General features: G+C 40.6%; 1 pseudogene; it reads left to right on the top strand.

Annotated features, from left to right (window-relative positions):
• LOC102844484 overlaps nucleotides 1-7,799 on the top strand; it is a 72,255-nt pseudogene extending 64,456 nt beyond the window's left edge.
• The last annotated feature ends 1,527 nt before the right edge of the window (nucleotides 7,800-9,326 follow it).

Raw genomic sequence — 9,326 nt, 5'->3', positions numbered from 1 at the left:
TTTAATTTACTTAACTAGAAAACTATTAAGAGATTGACCAATATTTTGCTACCTGAAGCTTTAAGGTTTATAACTCTTCCAAAAAAACAGCCTTAAAGCACTAGGAAGAGTCAGAATTTTTCCGGTTTGAGGGATCTGATGTGAATACCTCTTATGATTTTTGTTGTTGTTTATACAATCTGGCTGAACGCCTGAGGGGGTAGTATTTAGCCTTGTTCCAAGCAGCCCTGCCCTAAAGGATATGAGATGAAAAGAGTATTTAAGCTGCTTTTTCGCATGTCTCCTAGGAAGTGAGACCTACTCTAGGTTTTCCCTACTATGTCTCAGTAGTATTTAAAAAAACCAGTAGCTTGGTTTGGGTCCTAACTATCTGAATATTTATATTCATTCTGAAGACAATAATTATACCAGGGTCATTAGGAATTTTGGGACATTTCACCTCCTTCTATTAATGACCAGGTTTCCTTTATTTTCGCCCTCATTCTCCAGGTACACATTATGCTCTCTTATTTAAAAAAAAGAAAAAAAAATCATGTCTTCTATTAACTCAAAATGACTTGTCCTGTGATTGAAGCAATAGGTCAGACATCCCTAGCCCCTGTAATATCTGTCAAAGGAAACAGAGGGAATGCTTCATGAATTTGCATGTCATCCTTGTGCAGGGGCCTTGGTAGTCTTCTGTGTGTCGTTCCTTTTTAGTCTACGTGCTGCCAAAGTGAGCTAGTGGATAGAGTCCAGTACATAGGGTCGCTATGAGTTGCAAACGACTCAACAGCACATAACGACAACAACAACAACATCAACTAAAGAAAAGTGGTAATAGATGTGTGGTCCTCAGATGTGAAAATTGGTGTAGAGTCATCAGATACAATGCACCTTCTCCTCATCTAACGTATGACAGAAAGCAGGGCGGGCACAATTTTGCAACAGGTGTATATCCAGAAGATTGTCGTACCTTGGTGCAACAGGCAAAGATAGAGTTCTCACCCTCACTCTTATAGACATGCAATGAACAACTCACAGCAATGCACCCTTACAGATTTCAAATACACAACTGATGTCAGACCCACTGCTAGTTAGCTAGCTCCCAGGCACACGTGTGCAGTGTCCAGTGATGGCCAGAGATTTCTACCAAGTGCACACTTCCCAAATAAAGTGCATGGATTCACAAAGGCGATGAAGGATGTTAGGGTTGGTTGGTCAACGGTCTCATGAGACAATAGGTCTCACAGATGGCCTTTGGATGTTTGACATACCAAATGGTCTCTCCCCTGGAGACCAAAGGCTTCTAATATTCACCGTGATTATAGTATTAATACAGAGTATTGGCCAACAAAATAAAAATGGATAGTAGAATGAACTGCCTTGAGCTTCTCTTCTAGCTGGAAGATTATTTAACAGTTTTTAAATTGTAATTTACATAGGCTTGGGGTTTTTATTTTGTTTTTCTTTTGTTAATACTGAATTGATCCAACCACTTTAAAATCCATGCATTACATACTGCCTTGACAAAATGATTTTATTTAAAAAAATGATTTTATTACTTTGTTTGTAAAAGCTTAGATCAGTATGAAAGCTTTTGAAGTAGCCAGTTTTTTGTCTACATGTCACCATTCACAATTTACTTCCTTCCCATATTTTCAACCATTCTGTGGTAACAAGGGTTCATTTCGTGTGACCCGCTTCTCACCTTTTTTCCACTTGAATTACTTTTATGCACCCTTGTTGTGGAACCTTATTTATTACTGGTTATCAAGGTTTTCTGTCAAATTAGTGTTTGATACTGAAGCATCAACTCCTCCACCTTCTTTATATTGTATAGGGACATTTGACGGTTTTTGAAAAGTATATGTTTTTGGTACAAAAAATTTTTATTTTTACCCCCAGCATCCCACACTACAGAGCTCATACGAGGGCTTTGTCGTGTTTATATATCCCTCGTCTCCTGCGTTCACAGAATCACGTGTTCAATGATGACAATAAGGTTGTCCTTATTGTGTCTCACACAGTGTTGATCCACATGTGGGCCTGACATTAGTTTTGATCAGAACAGAACTAGAGGTCATCAAACAAAGGTTTTCCTGTCTATTCAAGTGTGATGCCTTATATTTTTCCTTTAGAGTTGCTGACCAGTTCATGTGCACCCCACTTTTCCAAGGGTTGACTGTGGGATTAGGAGTGCTACTCCCTAGAGGATAAGTCAGGTGAATGAAACCAATATCCTCCTTCCTGTTTGCCAAGTCAATGTTATTTCCTCTTGATTGTCTATTTCAGATCTCAAGTGCGCTGTTAAGTGTGTCCAGTCCAGGTAGCTGAGGAAGGAGAGGTTGCAGCTTGCATTTGTGACAATCCCAAGGAAGGATTTGAGCCCCTGTGAAAGGGAGTGTGGACCAGACATCATTCATCTGCTTCCCGAGTATCCTGTGTTCTCCCACTCGAATGCATGTCCTGACGTGATTGCTTCAGATTAACAAAGATCATTGCCTTCAACCTGTGTTAGGTGGAGTACAAAATGGTGAGTTCTAGAGAGCAAGGTCTTTCAACCTTGAGATGTTGAGTTCTTGGGTGGAAATTCTTGGGGTCAGTTTTACCTTCTGAAGGATTGTGGTTCCCCAGTGAGAAGAAAAGGTGGAAGAGGAGGCTCCCAGAATGGCCCTAGTAGTCACACCAAACTCTTTGCTCCTTTAATAGTCATCCCGTTCATTCTCCACGCTCTTTGATGACAGGGCTGCATATGGTGACTCTCCTTAGACACCCACAGATCTGTCCCCACGACCTGTGATGCACAACCTGGGCCTTGATTCTCTGTGTTGAATGACACAATCTCAACATCAGAATCTGACGTCCCGGTAGAATCTTGTCTGTCCTTTTCACACCCTCTGTTTTGTGTTTCTTACCACTAGGCTACCAGGGCTCTAGGCCTTATTACACAATAATCCTTGATATCTGCACTAAATCTACATGTATGAAACTTCTGATCCCATAAAACTTGTAAGAGTGTCTTTAGAAGGACTTTACTGTCTTGCAGAACCTTGAATAATATGCCTTCCTGGAATTCAGTGAATTATTTTCCCTATTAGAGAAGCACCAGAGTGAAAGAACATTTTTAGTAAAAAAAAAAAATAAATAAAAATAGGAATTTGGTTTGTCATATACTTTGTATGTGTGAAAATTATTATTATTATTATTCATTTTAATAAATGTTTACAGAGACTTTGGATTTGCAGTCATTCATTGTTGCCTTTTTCTTGCTCCTCACCCCTCGCCCCCAGTTTGCTTTTCTCATTGTAAAGTAGAGGAAAAATTTTGTTGTTATACAATCCCACCAAGATCATGACCACCCCCTAGTCCACTTCACTTTGCAGCCTTCATTCTGAACTCTTGTCACGATCATAATACCTAATCATAGATCACTTTTAATCACTTTTTCCCCTCATCTGTTTCAATAGACATCACTCATCCCCTCCTTCTCAGTCTTCCTTCAACCTGGATGTCAGTCCCGTTTTACAAGAGTTTCACTGTGCATTATCTGTCCTTTTGTGCCTGAGATATTTCTCTCAGCATCATATCCTCCAAGATCATCCATTTTCAGTAAGATTTCGTAAGTTCTTTGTTGTTCAGTGCAGCATAGTATTCCATTGTAAAAGAGCTTCTCTATCCATTCGTTTGCTGATGGGCACTTAGGTTGTTTCCAACTCCTTGCAATTGGGAGGAAATCCTCAATAAATATGGCTGTGTCTTGCCATATGCTTTTGTGAAACCTAGGTCCTCTCATCTCATAAGAGACAGAAGAAGATAACCACGTGCTGAAATGTTTTCATCACCCTGCTTTCAGTCTGTCCTTTTTATTTTCTTTACTGTTCTTAGAGATCTTTTCAAAAGGAGATGAACTGTACCCAACAGACTCATGTTCCAAATTTAACATGTTTCTGCTTTGTGCAATTTTGTTTTCTAGCACACAGAATCTGTGTACAAATATTCAGAGTGAAACTATTTACAGGTTGATTTATTAGGTAGTAACTCTGATGGTCAGGATTTAATCAGTGAGAAAATGAAGGTACAAAGGTCAAGAGATAGACGCAAGACTCATTCCCTGTGTAGATTTTGGAAGAAACTAGAACGTTAGTCATGTCTATATGATTTTGTCACGTTGTATGTATGTGAGCCTCCTTTTTTATTGTCGCTCACATATTGAGACCCGGTGCCCAAGCAATCCAGAATACCTTGTGTGTTTCAGGCACCGTTGTTTCTTGACGACGTGGTCATTTTCTTTGGCCGGGAAGAGTGGGATTTGCTGGATGTTGCTCAGAAGAAACTCTACAGGGACGTGATGATGGAAATCTTAGAAACCGTCGACTTTATTGGTAAAAGTAAGATATTAACAGGTTTTCAAATCCTTGGAATGCCAAGAAAATGAATTGATGCACATAACTTTTGAATTGTGACTCAAGAATGGGAATACAAGGGTCAATGAAACAGGCATGGTCACCTGACTTTTAGCACTCACACATGTTACATGCTTTCTTGATGGAAGCTTCCGTGCCTGATAGCACCTTTTCTGTGATTCTCTCATAAGTGTACACTTCAACTTCATAGGTCAGAATTCAAGACTCTTCTTAGGGGCTGTGGGGTATACCACTCATTTTGGGCTTCCTTGTTGGGAAGCGGTATGAAACGGTTAATTTGCTAAGGTTCTTCTGCACATTGAGAAAATGGCATTTTCACAAACCATGTACAAAAAGTACTAGTAATAACAAGCCAGTTTTCTATTATTTCTTGTGATGTCATGTGAACACACTGTGGTATTACATCTCTCCTGTGTATTGTAATGTGTGTACTATACATTGTGGTGTGTGTGAGTCATCTGTATATTTATCCGCCCAGAAGAAACTCATTTCTGTCATGAGACCATGCTGTTTTTCATTTGCTCCAGAAGGGCTTCCTAGGGAATTATTTGCTAATTATTGTCAAAGTGCTGAAACCAAAAAGTGAACCCACATGACTGTTTAGTCACCACAGCCTCACCTCTGTTGCTTTCTTTTTCCCCCTCTATTTATGTTGTCAAAACTAGTTTTCTTTTTCTGGCAGGCCGTGAAATTGTTCATGACGGAGAAGCATCATCCCCTGAAAGCACAAAGTTGAAATTCTTGAGGACTACCCACCCCTGGCATTCCATGTTAGCAAAAATGTTCAAATTGTGTGGCAAAAAAGATCAACGTCATACTGTAGAGGCCGATTGGAGGTGAGTGTCATGAAAGCGATAGGATGGAAAACCAAATATTCTGTTTTTGTGGTTGTGAAGGGCCCTCGAGTCGTAGGCAACTCAGTGCGACCCTATGAACGGAAGTCCTCGACACTTGCATGACTTTCATCCTTTCTCCAGGTTTATAGGGTTTCTGGAGGCAAGCTATTATGGAAGTGAATGCCACTTCTGCTTCCGAGCTTGTTTAAACTGGGAAGCTCCCCCAAACACTGTCCACCATGGGTAACCATAAACACATTTCACGCATCAGTGTCAGTGCGTTTCGATTCACAGCCACCACAAGTTACCTCTGTAGGGCAAGTGGACGTTAGAAACATCTTACTCTTTGGAGACACCTTTCAGAAAGTCTCATAATAGTTAAAAGCAATTACAGGTATAGTAGTTTTGCTACATTACTTAATGTAAGACTCTGAGATGTTAAACTCATGCATCTTCATTGTGTTGTATTGTGGGCACATAGGAACACACTTTGTTACAACTGTGTGTTGTCTCTTTTTCCCAGAAGAGTAACAACAGAGGGACTGTGCGAAGGGAGTGAAGAAAATCGCCCTGACAAACTGTGCATCAGATTGCCAAATTATTCCTGCAACCGTGTAGATGTGAACCTCTTGAGGGCCGACATTGGTGAAAGCAGCCATGCATGTAAAAAATGTGGGAAAGATTTCTGTACTTTCTCCTCTTTTTGGATACATGGAGTAGATGAACATGAAACGACAGAATATGGTAATATTTATAGGAATTCTTTACATTTTCATGAAGGATTTAATGATGTAAATAAGCCTTACAGTTGTACTGGAAATGAGAAACACTTTGCTTCGTCTGACCCCCTTACGAGTCCATCAGACCTCACCATCAAGAGAAAGTCGTACAGTGTAGAGAAGCCTTATAAATGTCCGGTATGTGGAGAATCTTTTCGTTATTTCTCATGGCTCAGGAGACATGCGAGAACACACACAGATGGGAAACCTTACGAATGTCACCAGTGTGGGTGTAGCTTTCGTCGGCTCGGCCATTTAACTGCCCACGCCAAAGTTCACTCAGCAGAGAAGCCTTTTGAGTGTAAGGAAGGTGAGAAAACCTTTTCTTCGTCAAATCACGTCATTAAGCATACTCAGATTCACACAGGAGAGAGACCCTGTGAACGCAAGGAAGGTACAAAAGCAGCTTTAGAATCCAGTCACCTCAAGAGACGTGGAGGAATTCATGGCGGGCGACAGAAGTGTTATGAATGCAAGGAGTGTATGAAGAGTTTCCGTCACCTTGCTAGTCTTACTGTACACAAAAGACTCCACACAGGAGAGAAGCCTTATGAATGTAAGGAATGTGGGAAAACATTTTCCCAATCAGGTAACCTCAAGCAACATAGTAAAATTCACACAGGAGAGAGACCTTACCAATGTCAGGAATGTGGGAAATCATTTGCCCGGTCAGGTCATCTCGCGGTCCATAGAGTAATTCACACAGGAGAGAGACCTTATCAGTGTCAGCAGTGTGGGAAAACATTTGCCTCTCCACCTAGCCTTACCTATCATAGAAGAATTCACACAGGAGTGAAACCGTATGAATGTAAGGAATGTGGGAAAACCTTTACCAGTTCAAGTTACCTCTCTCAACATAGAAGAATTCACACAGGAGAGAGACCTTACGAATGTCAGGTGTGTGGGAAAACATTTTCCCAGTCAGGTCAGCTCACTTCACATCAAAGAATTCATACAGGAGAGAAACCTTATGAATGTAAGGAATGTGGGAAAACATTTCTGTGCTCAAGTAAACTCATTGTACACAGAGGAATTCACACAGGTGAGAGACCTTATGAATGTAAGGAGTGTGGAAAAACATTTTTGCGTTCACATGACCTCACTGTCCATAGAAGAGTTCACACAGGTGAGAAACCTTATGAATGTAAGGAATGTGGGAAAGCATTTGCACGATCTCATAACCTCACTAAACATAGAAGAAGTCACACTGGAGAGAGACCCTAAAAATGTCAAGAATGTGAGATAACCTTTGGCAACCCAGGGTCACTACAAAATTACCAAAAAAATTCACTTATGAACGTAAGGAACGTAGGAAAATATTTCCCCAATCACCTCACCTCTCTCGACTCAGATTTCACGGAAGAGAGAAATAATTTTGAATGTCTAGCCTGTGGGAAAACATTTTCACGATCTTTTCAGGTCATATCACATAAAAGAATTCAGACAGGAGTGAAACCTTCTGAATTTACGAAATATGGGAAAACATTTTTAAATCAAGTGACATCGTTGTGTAGAGAAGAATTCACACAAGTGAGAGATCTTACGAAAGTTAAGAAATGGGGGAAAACTTTGCCCAAGCAAGTCACCTCTCTTGTCACAGAAGAATTCACACTGGAGAGAGACCTTGTGAATGTTCGGACTGTGGGAATGCTTTCTGAGAGTCAAGGTTTCTCAAAAGGCATAGAAATAGTCACACAGGTGAGAGACCTTAGGCAGGTACAGAATGTGGGGGAACTTTTTTGCTTTTTTTTTTTTTTTGCCTTCCAGCTGAATTATAAGTCGAAAAGATGGGAGGAGAGAAATGAATGTCAGGAATATGGAAATTCGTTTTCCTGCCTTCATCCTAACTGTACTTAAAAGGCATTCATTCAGGAGTGAAATTTTAGGAATGTAAGGGAGTGTGCCGAAGGTGTTGGACGATCATTTTCCCTCATCTACCATAGAAGATTTTGACAGAGAAATCTTTGGAATGTCAGAAATGTGAGAAACCATCTTCACAGCACACTTTAGTACACATTAAAGTTCACACAATACAGAGAAGTTAAGCACGGAAGGATGGGAGGAGAACCTTTTGCGACCGTCATCCATGAACCGTGCCTGGAGAGTTCCCCCAGGATAGACCATCTGAATATAAAGAATGTGTGTCAGCCTTTCCAGAGAGATGGCATCAGTCCATGTAAGGATGGATTCCCACAGCACAGACCTCACAGGAGTTGATCTATCCCTCCTCTCTGCACATGTTTATCCTCACTCTGCAGACAAGCTGTGTGTATGCAAGGAATTCAGGTGTTTGTTCACTCCATACTCTGCTCTCAGTGGGCACCTGAGAACTCAGACTAGATGATTAAGGAAACTAAGAAGCAGTTAGTCTTCCTGATGACATCCTGTAGCAGAACTGTCGTTCCGTCTTGGAAAAGTGAGATACTTGCCCACATTTTTCTATTTATTCATGCGTATCGGAGTCCTTCAGTGTTTGTCGAAGCTGTATCAATTTTTGCACCATGGTCACACTTTGATCATTGTATTGCCCCACTGGGCATTTGCAAACGAATTTATTGTTTTCTGTGTTTCAAATTAAAATTTTTAGTTTTTAAAGGTATAAGTCACTGAATGTTACTTATAATGACAACCAGGGAAATGCCATTTTATAAATTTTGATATTTATAATTGATATTTTCCGTGCAATTAATAAAGATCTCACTTGCACATGGAATATTGTTTCATCAGTGCCTTATCTTTTATTGTTTCCCCACACAAACGGAACTATTTTTACTCCTCTGTACCTTGTGAGCTTGCTAATGTGCTTTTTGGCATTATGGATGTATAATTGCACCACAGACCTTGTGTGGACGGTGTGCCCAACATCGTAAGTGTCCTCCAAAACCATAGTATTCACCAAGTTATCTGATCCATACATGGACGAGAAAGATGTTCACTGCTGACAGTGTAGCCTGTGCTAAAACAAGCCCATCAACAGCTGGACTCCCTCAAAGGACACAGCTATTATTTAATAGAATCCTTGAACTTGTCATAGAAGCAAGAGGAAAAGTACTCATGGTTTCAGCGGAATTTCAACACCACCTCTTGTCCTCCAAATATGCCACGATTCTAGTGTATTCATCTCTGTGGTCCTCAAGTCGTGGCTCTGGCTTCAAGTCCCAGTTAAATATACATCTGCTTTTTCGAGATGAACCTTTAGAAGGTGACACAAAGTCTCCAGTCCTGATTGCAAGTGTGCTGCTCCCATGTTCACATGGTCTATCCCTTAACCCATGTCTTCCTCCAAGGCCGGCCTCCTCTGCTTC

Source organism: Elephantulus edwardii, unplaced genomic scaffold (assembly GCF_000299155.1).
Source record: "Elephantulus edwardii isolate Elephantulus edwardi_28Jun2011 unplaced genomic scaffold, EleEdw1.0 scaffold00462, whole genome shotgun sequence".
In the NCBI taxonomy this organism is placed as follows: domain Eukaryota; kingdom Metazoa; phylum Chordata; class Mammalia; order Macroscelidea; family Macroscelididae; genus Elephantulus; species Elephantulus edwardii.
Note: the sequence above shows the minus strand (reverse complement) of the source record. Positions and strands in the feature narration are given on the sequence as shown.